Source organism: Notechis scutatus, chromosome 4, assembly GCF_049901735.1.
Source record: "Notechis scutatus isolate UNSWTSFEM ecotype Mainland chromosome 4, rNotScu1.2, whole genome shotgun sequence".
In the NCBI taxonomy this organism is placed as follows: Eukaryota; Metazoa; Chordata; class Lepidosauria; order Squamata; family Elapidae; genus Notechis; species Notechis scutatus.
In genome coordinates, this window is record NC_142012.1 from 76,359,411 (window position 1) to 76,372,168 (window position 12,758).

Genomic DNA, 12,758 nt, shown 5'->3' on the forward strand with positions numbered 1-12,758 from the left:
GAAAGGACTGTGAGATAGATAGACTGGAGATAGATGATGATGTATCCCTCCCTCTCTGTTGAGGGAGGGCTGTTCAATTTTGACAGAGGTGGCCTCTTTGACCCCTCTTTCAAACCAGCGGTCCTCTCTGTCCAAAATGTGGACTTTGCTGTCTTCAAAAGAGTGACCTTTGGTTTTTAATTAAGAAGGATACAACATCATCTATCTCCAGTCTACAACACAATCCTTTCAACTGTTCCAAGAAGGGTCCACACCCATTTGCATTACTCAGGTGTCCCTGATATAGGCAAACCTCCAAGTGGACTCAACAACTCGCTAAAACAGTGGTCGCCAACCAGTGGGCCAGGGACCACTGGTGGTCCATGAGAAAATTTTGGTGGTCCACAGAGAAACATCCCCCGCAAAGCACCCCCCAAAGCAATTAATCCAGGCTGCTCGGGAACACAAGGCTGTGCCGCCCACCTGCTGGCCCCAACCCTTTGGCCGAGCGCAAACCTTACCTTGAGTAGAACCACGTGATCTGGAACTGGAAGGTAAGACCAACGGCGGGGGAGGGAAATCCACCCTGGAGTGGCTTGCTGACATTGGTGGGAAAGTCGGTCCCATATTCCAGAGCTGCAGTAGTCACAGGACTGGCCCTTTGGTCATCCTGGAGCAGCTCCTCCAGTCCATGGCAGGCCGGTGCACCCAGGTGGAGGAACAGCTGCTCCGGGATGACCAAAGGGCCAGTCCTGTGACTACTGCAGCTCTGGAATATGGGACCGACTTTCCCACCAACGTCAGCAAGCCACCGTCAGTCAAAATTCATATTAGCAGTCCGTGGGATTTGAAATTATGAGTTTGGTGTCTCTGAGATCCAAAAGGTTGGTGACCACTGCACTAAAAGAATGCAAAGGCATTCTTATTCTTATTTATATTCTGCAAGGCATATAAATCCTTCCATTCCCCACCATCCAGTCAGAGCTGAAGAAGCTTCTTGGATGAGAAGCGAAACGTCTTCAAAGAAAAAACAGAAAGTCCAGTGGCCTCCTGAAAAAGCACCCTTGGGACAGCCATGCATCTGGATGACTGAGAATCTCCCTAGACATTTAGAAGTCCAGCTTAACCCAAGTTCAGAAGGGAAAGCAGGTAAAACAGGGGGGCCTTTAGGAGAGGATTTGCTGGCAATTTTAGACAAATTGACAAATCCATCGAAATTCTGATCAGATGGCTGTTACTTGCTAAGTGCTGCCAAATGTTTCTTCTGCAGAAGGCTGTTCTACCCTTTGGATTCTGAGATTGTTCATCTCAGCTATTAAGACGCACTCACGTGGGAGTTTTCCAACTTTTTAAAAGAGAAGGTTTAAACACTCGACAATGCTATTGTTCTCTAAACGGCTTGTTTTTCAGCTGATGTACTTACAGGGGAGGCTAGCATTAAATTATTTAAGGATTCTTTCAGTTCTTATAGGTGCTTTCAGCTGTGAGGGGTTCTGAATGCTGTATATTTTATATCCCCGATTTATAATCCAACCCAAGCAGATCAAGTTAAAACCAATCAGCTTGCTCTCAGAATGGGGTGTTTTTCCCATTTGTACCTACATTCCTTCCAATATTATGGCCTTCCTTCACCCCTTAGGGCTGAACTGCAATCATACGACTAAAAAGCATATTAATAATGGCTCCATCTGAACTAATCTGGTTGAAATAGCAATTAAGATTCAGGGAAGAAATGGAGAAGTAAGAACTTGTTGATTTTTTCAGGACGCTTACTTGGTCCCTCAGAAATCAGGGAAACCACTGAAGTCACCTTGCAGCAAGTTGGGTGGCAAATAAATTTAATTAATAAATAATTTAAATCAAAAGAGTCTCTAAATTTGATCGATCGATAAAAAATAAATGACTGAGAGCTAAAACGCTGCAACTATGCACAATCTCTTTTCCCAGTGTCCTTCTTGAAAGTCAGGTGCTGTGATCCTGATTTAAAACCTGGTTGTTATCATGGTGAGTGGCGACTGGGTGACTGGGCGGGGCAGGGGCAGGGGCCAGCCAGTGGTGGTATTCGCCGGTTCTACGAACCACCTAATATTTTCGCTACCGGTATGCCAAAACCGGTGTGAACCAGCTTGAATACCACCTCTGTTGTTACCACCTCTGATCATGAGCCATTGAGCTCATGTCTATACAGCAAGTACACCAGTACAATTCTCTTCAGGACTACCTGTCCCCTACCTGATTCTTCAGGTTTTCCAATGGTGCCCAGTGTCCACTGCAAAGGAGTCAATCCACACTTCAGCTAGTCTCTTCTTTCCTTCCAATGAAACCTGGTTACTGCACAGAATTGTAGACTTAGGACAAGGGTGTCAAGCTTGATTTCATTGAGGGCTGCATCAGGGTTGTATTTAACCTCAGGTGGGGGGACACATGTCCAGCTTGAGGTCACTCATATCAGAGGCCCCTGTGGTGGCCCGAGCACTCTACCAGCTCCCGAGCTCTGTTTTCAGCTCTATTTCCACCTTTCTATATAAATGAATGTGGAATTAGGGTTAACCAATGTTTTGGGGGCCATCTATTTAGAACCTTCTGCCTTGAATGGTAGCCTGACATTTGCTATCTCTTTCTACCATTTACTCCCCCCTCTCTCTCTCCTTATTATGGCATGTCAAAAAACATGGAGAAAAGATGGTAATTGAGCTAAATCAGCTTTTCTTTTCTTTCTTTCTTTCTTTCTTTCTTTCTTTCTTTCTTTCTTTCTTTCTTTCTTTCTTTCTTTTTTCTTTTCTTTTCTTTTCTTTTCTTTTCTTTTCTTTTCTTTTCTTTTCTTTCTTTCTTTCCAGCTGCCATAGTTGTTTCCCCCTGGTGCTTTTCACAAGGCCAGCTTCCTCAGAATGTGTGCATGTGGGTTGTTTGTTTTTGTTTTGTTTTGTTTAAACTGGGTATATTTTTCCCAGTTTCCCTTTGGTGCTTTCATTTCATACAGGGCCTTTTGTTTTTGGAAAATCCACAGCACTGTTCACTTGCCTGTCACTGCAGTTGGCTCCCATAAATAATGCACGGCTATAAATGGGGACTCAGAGGGACAAAGCAGCCTTGTGAGCTAGCCGAGGCTTTGCTTCTCCAGCCTGCCCACTAACCCCCATGCAAAATACACATCTCATTCTCCTTCCACTGCCACCCCCCCACCCCCCCCACACACGCACACACTGAAAAACTGAGTCCTTCTATTTCTGCAGCTGCTTTGAGCTCTTTGTCTCCTGCCCCACGGTTGCCAGTTCAGCCACTTTCTCCTTTGTGAGCTGAGCATTCAGAGATGGTGGAACAAAGTGACAGGGCCTTTGTGGTGTGTCTCCTGAATGCCGATTCTTCTTCACCTTGACAGGTGTGTGCTCCGCGATGGGCCACTAGAAGAGTCCTCTGGTGGAGGGATGTCCATGTGCTGGATGGGGGTGGGGGTAGGAATAGATGGATAAATGCTGGGAGGATGGATGGATGGAGAGAGAGGGGAAGGAGGGAAGGAGAAAGAGGGGAAGGGGTAGGCAGGCGGGCAGATAGACAACCATAGATTAATAGGTGATAGATAGATGCAGACAGACAGATAGACAGACAATAAGAGATTGATAGATGATGGATGGATAGGGTGGATAGCAAGCAAGCAAGCTAGCGATAGATAGATAGATAGATAGATAGATAGATAGATAGATAGATAGATAGATAGATAGATAGATAGATGATAGATAGATAGATAGATAGATAGATAGATAGATAGATAGACAGACAGACAGACAGACAGGGGCATGGCACAAAGGCAACACAATCACATAAGTAAGAAAAGTCCCTTTAGTACCTCCAACTTTGCCCCCAATGTCCAGTTACCTTCAACTGGAGAAAAAACTCTCCCAAGAACAGTCTTTAAGTGAAAGAAATTCAGTCCGAAAACAAAGTACATATAACTGTAAATAAAAATCCACACAAACCATGCTGCAGCAATTAACTGGACAGGGCAGGATAAGGAATTGCAGACTTCAAAGGCCAACAAAACACACACAGTTGGGAAGATGCCGGGAACCCAGATAAGCCTTGACCATAAAAGATAACTCACGATTTGCTTCCCATGAGTTGCTGTGTACAAACTCCCTTTTTAAACACTCTGTTCTCAGTTGCAGCTAATGAAGAGAATCAGGGCCCTTTCCTCCCCTGTAAGCTACACAATGCATGTTGCTCCCTTCTCCGTTCCTCCCTGCATGCCCTAGGATGAAGAGGGGGTGGGCTTGGATCTTCCTCTGGATTCCCTTGCTCTACCTCACCCCTGCTCTGCCCAGCCGGACTTTGCCCTTCTCCAATTTCTTCCACAGCCACCAGAGCCACACTCTCACTCCCTGTCAGCTGCTTGGCCTCCCCCTCGGAATCAGATTCCGACAGGGGCATGACAGATAGATAGATAGATAGATAGATAGATAGATAGATAGATAGATAGATAGATAGATAGATAGATAGACAGGCAGGCAGGCAGGCAGGCAGGCAGGCAGGCAGGCAGGCAGGCAGGCAGGCAGGCAGGCAGGCAGGCAGATAACCCTAGATTGATAGATGATAGATAGATGGATGGATGGATGGATGTATAGATACTGTAAATAGATAGATGGGTGGGTGGGTGGGTGGGTGGGTGGATGGATGGATGGATGGATGGATGGATGGATGGATGGTTGGATAGGCAGGCAGGCATGCAGGCAGAGATAGACAGACAGACAGACAATCCTAGATTGATGGATGATAGATGGATAGATAGATAGATAGATAGATAGATAGATAGATAGATAGATAGATAGATAGATAGATAGATAGATAGAAATAGACAGAGAGAGAGAGAGAGAGAGATAGGTGGGTGGATGGAGAGAGAGAGAGGGAGGGAGGGAGGGAGAGAAACAAAGATACATACATAGATGAGGAGAGAGATAGAGGTGGAGGTAGCACGTAAATAACCAATGATGCAGCCAAACTGGGCTCAGCCATCGCCTTGTAATGGAGGCCAACACAAACTCTCAATGTTTCAGCAGCAACACTCCCTCTAAGCTTGCAAAGGGATCATGTCCTCTATTTGCAAAAGACCTTTGTGTCTGATAAGAAGCCACACATGCTCATCCATGTAGGAGCCATTGCAGAACAACTGTATTGCTGGGGGAAAGTCAGCATGTTTTGTGAGATGGAATCCCTGATCTGGAAGTGCCACAGGTTGTAGCATGTGCAGGGCAACCTGGGTGTCTCCAGAATGCCCTATCCTGCCCTTGGAGAGCCATTATTCTCATGCTGCAAAGGAGCAAGACAAACAAATTTGATTCCCTTCCTTTTTACAAGCTTTATCGGCTAGAGATGGTATTTATGCGAGGGTAGCATTACTCTTTTGTTTCCGTGGAATGAAATTTTTCCTGTGATATTTTGAGGAATGAGATGACCTTGAAGGAATCTCTTGGAGAGTAACTCCTCCCAGTTCAGACACATAAATGAAATACCAATCAATGCTTGTAGGTCAGACCATCCAACGGATCAAACATCAGACAGGGCCACGTTGTAGTCTGATACCATATATTGCTCTGACTCACTGCTCAGAATATCCTTCTTGGTGTAAAATAAAAGTCCTGTGTAGGTGGCACCGTTCTTTATATTTTAGCAAAAACAGAAGCATGGTAAGTTGATCTCTTATCTTGTCAGAATTAGTAGCTTCCTTTGCTGTGTTAACTTCCATGGCTCTCTGTCTGTCTTGGCGATCAGTTTCCATTCTGCATTGCTGCATTGCTGGTGCAACATTGCAAGCTTAGCAGAATCAACTCTTCCCCAGACAACGCATGTCCTATAAAATAAGAATAACCAGACTTACAGATCAGCCACAGTTTTGATAACATTTGAAGCAGTGGTGGTATTCTACCGGTTTGGCCCAGTTCACCTGAACTGGTAGTAAAACATGTTACCGTTTGGCCAAACCAGTAGTAAAAAAATAGCTACCAGTTTGGCCGAACCAGTATTTCTTTTTTTTTCCTCCCGATGATCAGCTGTTCTGATGATCAGCTGTGCTGGGATCCCCCAATGATCAGCTGTGCTGGGATCTTACTGCTTCGCCCAGGAGGCTTCCCTGAGGCCCAGGAGGCAAAAAATGGGCATGCGGGGGTGTTGAAAAAAAGCCATGCCCACCCAGTCACATGGTCATGGCCACCTAGCCACACCCACAGAATCAGTAGTAAAAATATTTGCATTCCACCTCTGATTTAAAGGCAACAACAGCTGCGTCCTCTTTGGCCCAGGGTCTTCTGGGCCAAATCCACCTCTTTCATTACTACATTGCAATGGCTTTAGGGGCTGAGAGGAGGGACTGGCCCAATTTATACAGGGAGCTTTTTGGGCTGAGAGAAAACTAGAGCCCAGTATCCTGGCTCCTAGTCCAGCACCTTAACCAATACACCACACTGCCTTTGTTTTACAAACATCTGATTAAGATAACTATTCCTTTTAATAAACTCAAGATCAGTGGAGGAACATGTTCCTCTGACAGTCATGTAATTGTTCTGTTCACGTTCTACATCTGACTTACCCTTTGGTGTTTATATTGTGGAAGACAACCCATCATATTATGGAGTCTCGCATCTCTATAACTGCCTGGTTTGGCTCTGCAACCAATCAAGAGATCAAACAGACTTCAATGAATAATTAGAACTGCAGAAGAAACAATGGCTACCAACTTGCCTTCCATTGAGGACCTGTATTCAGCACGAGTCAAAAATATCTACAGACCCCTCACATCCTGGACATAAATTGTTCCAACTTCTACCCTCAAAACAACATTATACAGCACTGCACACCAGAACAACTAGACACAAGGACAGTTTTTCCCTCAAATGCCATCACTCTGCTAAACAACCAATTCCCATAACACTGTCAACCTATTTACTAAGACTGTATTACTATTCTTCTTCTCATCCTTCCTATTACCTATCTCCTCACACTTAGGGATGTGGTGACTTAGTGGCTAAGACACTGAGCTCATAGATCAGAAAGGTCAGCAGTTCGGTGGTTCAAATCCCTAGCACTGCATAACGGAGTGAGCTCCCATTACTTGTCCCAGCTTCTGTCAACCTAGCAGTTTGAAAGCATGTAAAAATGCAAGTAGAAATATAGGGACCATCTTGGTGGGAGGGGAACAGTGTTCTATGCACCTTCAGTGTTTAGTCATGCCGGCCACATGACCACGAAGACATCTTCGGATAGTGTTCCTCGGCTTTGTAACAGAGATGAGCACTGCCCCCTAGAGCCAGAAACGACTAGTACATATGTGCGAGGGGAACCTTTACCTTTATCTTATCCACTTATGACAATAATCTTGTTGCTTGTATCTTTATGATTTATATTGTTTTATTTAGTTTCCTAATATGATTTGGTTCCTTATTTAGTATCCTATGACTATCATGAAGTGTTGTATCTTGTCATTCTTGATGAATGTATTTTTATGTGCACTGAGAACTTATCCACCAAAGACAAATTACTGTGTGTGTCCAATCATACTTGGCCAATAAGAATTCTATTCTATTCTATTCTATTCTATTCTATTCTATTCTATTCTATTCTATTCTATTCTATTCTATTCTATTCCACTCCACACTACTCTACTCTTCACTACTCTACTCTATACACTACTCTACTCTACTTTACACTAGTCTACTCTACTCTACTCTACTCTACATTACTCTACTCTACTCTACTCCATTCCATTCCACCCACTCCACACCCACTCCACTCCACTCCACTCGACTCAACTCTATTCTACTCTACTCTACTCTACTCTACTCTACTCTACTCTATTCTATTCTATTCTATTCTATTCTATTCTATTCTATTCATATTATACAATCTTTCAAGTCCTTTTGGCCAAAGTTTGTGGAATGGATATTCAATTAACCAAGAAAGACAAAGGATAGAATGGGAGAACACAATGGACCATCAAACATTGGTTCAACATGGTATTGTTCTTTGGGCAGCTGATAATGGATTCAGACAATTGATTCTCTTTGCATTCAAAGCAATCAAAACATTTCAGTTTAGCTCAGACAAGCATTCTGAGCCAGCTGTTCAGTTATACATATGCATAGATTGTTATTCCTGGATTACCTTAATTGGCTATTCTTAATATTAGTCTTGGATGGAAACTGTTGATGCAACAACTTGATTTGGTGGCAATTCATCGCTGTGATTGTGTGCATGTGTGGACTGAAGTACCTATGAAGGAGTGGAAGGAGTTCCAGGTATGAATTATGAAGCTCAAAGATCATTATCCTTTTATGGAGTTCTATAATCTTATTTCCATGATCAAGGGACCATTTATCAGCGTCTTCCATTTGCATGCATAAGCTCCAATCTCAGGCCGATACATTTGACTGTCTGAGATGAAAGATAACCAAAAATTTCCTATTCCACCAATTCCACACGGAGATCCCAATGCCTGTGGCAACATTTGTTTTCACTTTTACTTGGACTGAGGATGTGGCATTTTCAACCACCTTCAAGAAACATGTCCATTATAATGGATAGATCTGTATTTCTGGAGCTCCAGAGTTAGAGAGAGAGAGAGGTCAACGTCTTGAGCTGTACATTAGACAAATGACCTATTGGGATCCTTACATTAAAACAACGTATTTCACATGTGCACAGAATTTTTTAAAAAATCACACATAACACAGCCCTTTATTTGAGTAAAACAGTTGTGATCTGCATATGTGGGTCTAGTTGAGGTATATTATAGGATGAAGCCAAAATCAGATTTGCATACTTTATTTTATTTAACCTGTTTGTTTTATTCCATTTTTATCCATGAGCTTAATAACATTCTGTGCTTCATATCCTGCATTTTGACATGGCCATTTGGGCAATCAACCATAAAGTTACCAATAAAGCTACCTGAGAAAACAGGTGAACATATGGCCACAGACTGTTCTGACCAAGGCTTCTGAGACCATAATTACGCATACATTTATTTTAAAAGCAAGTATTGGTTTATTGCAATGCTGAGAATTATTTTTATTCCCAGCTGGTAATGAATCTCAAACAGTCCCTAAAAATAAGCACCCACCTTTCTTTCCTGTGAAGTGCTGCCAATAACAGTGTCAAATAAACTAGAACAAAAACCAACTGAAGGTACAAAGAGCTTCAAGAAGGAATCTGAACCGATTGAACTACTTTGCTTCCTGCAAAGGTTTCATCATCTTTGCCTGTCCTTTATACCTTATGGGAGGGGCAATCACCTCCCAGCCTTACTCCCAAGTTGCTCCTTTTGCCTCAGCTGCTCTCACCTTCTAGCAGCTGTGCACACATGTGCACTGGGAACAGGCTCTCCTGGGTCCTCTGCCTCGCTGCTGCCAGCCTCCGAAGGCTCCAGAGTCAGCATCCCACTCTCAGATGGCCCTGGCCCCATCTCTGTATTGGATGCAGGACCCTTGTCCAAGTCCTCTCCAGACTCCCGGACTGATCCCCGTTCTTCCCCACTGTCCGATTCCACTGCTTTCTGCACAGGCTGCTGGCGAACCACAACAGACAAGGGCACTCTCAGTGTTTCAGCAAACACCCCCAATGGAATCGAAACTCCAAGGCTGGCATATTCCTCAAAGCATTGGTTTATTAGGCATGTCATGTTGGCACATCCAAGGAAAAGCCAACTCCGAAGGACCTGAGGTTTTCCCCACCCAAATCGAAACCCCAACGTTCTTTTCCCCCAGGTCACACGTCTATTACATGGCCCAGGTCGCATCCTCCATCCTGTCTGGCTTTGGTCAACGCCTCTCCAACACCTGGTAGAATGTCCTTGGCTCTCATGGGAAAGAATGTTGTTCTGGCTACACATCCCCAGCTATCTCTGTCTCCCCACTCATGTTCCCACAGCTCCAACCAGCCCTGAAGATGCTTCCAAAATGGCTTCAGGACTGACAAGTACATGATATTGACAGAGTTCAGTATTTCAATTACTGCTGCTTCTCGCCATCTACTACCTGAAGAGACAACCTAACTCTGCCCTATTCAAGCCTATCAAAAGTATTTCTGCAGGAACCAAAAGGTTATCATTCAAATAGGGGAATCAGAGAAATTTACAAGCTCCCTTTTCTTTTCATGCTGAGAAAGAGGAGGCTAAAATCCTTGGGGGACAAACAACCTTTCCTGAGATAAGAGAGAGAAAGAGGTGACAGATAGATACATCCTGTAAAAATATGTTGCCAAACAGAAGAGTTTGTGGCAGGCAGGTATGTGTGTAGAAGAGCTTTCTTATTTCTGTCAAACATTGATTAATTCTGTTCCTGCTGTTTTGACTGTTGGGGTAGCTCCCAGACAAACTGAAGACATTGAGCAGATAGAAGAACATTTCTACTCTCTGGTTGTTCATATCCATGAGTGGTTGTCCTTATTTTAATAGTCCACGCTTAACATATTCTCCATCACATTTCTTCTAAACAGGCACAAGTTAGACAGTTACCAGATAATTTTGATTCCTGTGTGATATTTATGAGGACAGTCTCTGCTGTTGGGTTTTGTCTACCAGCCGCAGAGCATAACTGTCAAGCATATATGATAGTTGGAAAGGCAAGGGGCTCAGAATTAGCCTAGATGCCCCCATAGGGCCTTCATCATCCTGCTGCACTGAATGAAAACTGTCCAACTGATATGGTCATCTTGAAAGCATAGAGTTGGTCTGGCTTTACAGTTTTGCCTCTCTTAAATGGATGAAGTCTTGAGCAGTGGGAGACAGGTTCTCCAGAATGGACGAGATCCTGAAGCTTTAGAGAATGTTAGGATGTCACTTTTTGTGTTAGCTGTGTAGGACAAGGTCTAATTCAGGAGTCCCCAAACTTGGCAACTTTAAGACTTGTGGACTTCAACTTCCAGAATCCTGGGAGTTGAGGTCCACAAATTTTAAGGTTGCCAAGTTTGGAGACCTCTGGTGTAATTGAAGGGGTCCTCCTGAAAGATGACTCAATTCAACTCTTATTTTAAAAGAATGTATTATTAAAGAAAAAGGAAGAGTTTCCCCCATCAGTAGAATTGAACATGACCCAAAACTGCAGGTTCAGTAGAGACATAGACTACCTTATGGGAAGATATTCTATAATTTTCATAATGCTCATCCCTTCACTTAAAGTAGCACATAGGGTAATCTGTGATCTCTTGTTCTCTTACCTTAGTGCAGAGGTCTCCAAACTTGGCAATTGTAAGGCTTGTGGACTTCGACTCCCAGAATTCTTCTGGGAGTTGAAGTCCACAAGCCTTAAAGTTGCCAAGTTTGGAGACCCCTGCCTTAGTGAGATGGCATTGAAGGACAAGTCTCACATGGATAGTGCCATAATGGAGTTTGTTCAGTAGATGGTGTTTGACTTGGTAGATCCTGGTTCTCCTGTACTTTTGGAGAGAGTTCTACTCTTTTCTTGCTTTTGGATTAATGAGAGTTTTCTGAGGCATATCAGTCTGCTCCCGTCATTAGTTCTCCTCTCAACTGGGATGAAATTCATTGGGAAAACTGACAGGCATTGCATCATGATTGATCTTAATGTGTAGCATGCCAGATGCAGAATCCAATCCTTCCTGTTTAATGATTTACAGAATGTTATATGTTATATTTATGAGGAGGAGGAGGAGGAGGAGGAGGAGGAGGAGGAAGAGGAGGAGGAGGAGAAGAAAGAAGAAAGAAGAAGGAGAAGGAGAAGGAGAAGAAGAAAGAGAGGGAGAGGGAGAGGGAGAGGGAGAGGGAGAGGGAGAGGGAGGAGGAGGAGGAGGAGGAGGAGGAGGAGGAGGAGGAGGAGGAGGAGGAGGAGGAGGAGGAGGAGGAGGAAGAGGAGGAGGAGGAAGAGGAGGAGGAGGAGGAGGAGGAGAGGAGAAGAAGAAGAAGAAGAGGAAGAGGAAGAAAGAGAGAAGAAGAAGAAGAAGAAGAAGAAGAAGAAGAAGAAGAAGAAGAAGAAGAAGAAGAAGAAGAAGAAGAAGAAGAAGAAGAAGAAGAAGAAGAAGAAGAAGAAGAAGAAGAAGAAGAAGAAGAAGAAGATCATCTTATGGAAACCATAATTTCTTACTGGGATTTCTGTTGCCAAACTACATGATATGGTCACTTTAGAGAGGTCACTTGAAACAGCCTATGCACATTTACTAGGCTACTGTTTATTCTCAACATACTTTATAATCCTGTTTCTTATTTTCCCCCCAACAACAACCCTCCTATGAGGTGGATTGGGCTGGGCTGAGACAGAGTGACTGTCCCATGGTCATCTATTTGGCTTCATGCCTAACATGGAACTAGAACTCATAATCTCCTGGTTTCTAGGCCAGCACCTTAATTGAACTGGCAGCCTTATTACCCAGAGAAATTGTAGCTCTCTACTACACTGTTCCTCAAATAAAGAAAGAAAATGATGGGGGTGGGGGAAGAGACCTATATTTGATCTTTTCCATGCAGGCATAACACAATATATACCTATTGTATTCCATTTATCAGGATAGCAATCTTACCCCAGCAGCAAAGTTCTACCTGGAGAAGTCCTCTTTGGAGTGTAGGTGGCCAAAACTCTTTGTTGGATTATTTCTAACACAATTGCTCTCTAACATCATTCCTTCCTTCCTTCCTTCCTTCCTTCCTTCCTTCCTTCCTTCCTTCCTTCCTTCCTTCCTTCCTTCCTTCCTTCCTTCCTTCCTTCCTTCCTTTCATTCTGTATTGTCCCTCATCTCCAGTTCATGACTCTGGGCAGCTAACAATTCTTAGAAACAAGATTTTA

The 12,758-nt window shown here is 43.6% G+C and overlaps 1 long non-coding RNA gene across 1 annotated transcript in view; it reads left to right on the forward strand.

The window, feature by feature from the left end:
- LOC148130791 (uncharacterized) overlaps window positions 1-12,758 on the forward strand; it is a 715,147-nt gene that overhangs the window by 451,095 nt on the left and 251,294 nt on the right. The gene's annotated exons all lie outside the window — the stretch shown is intronic.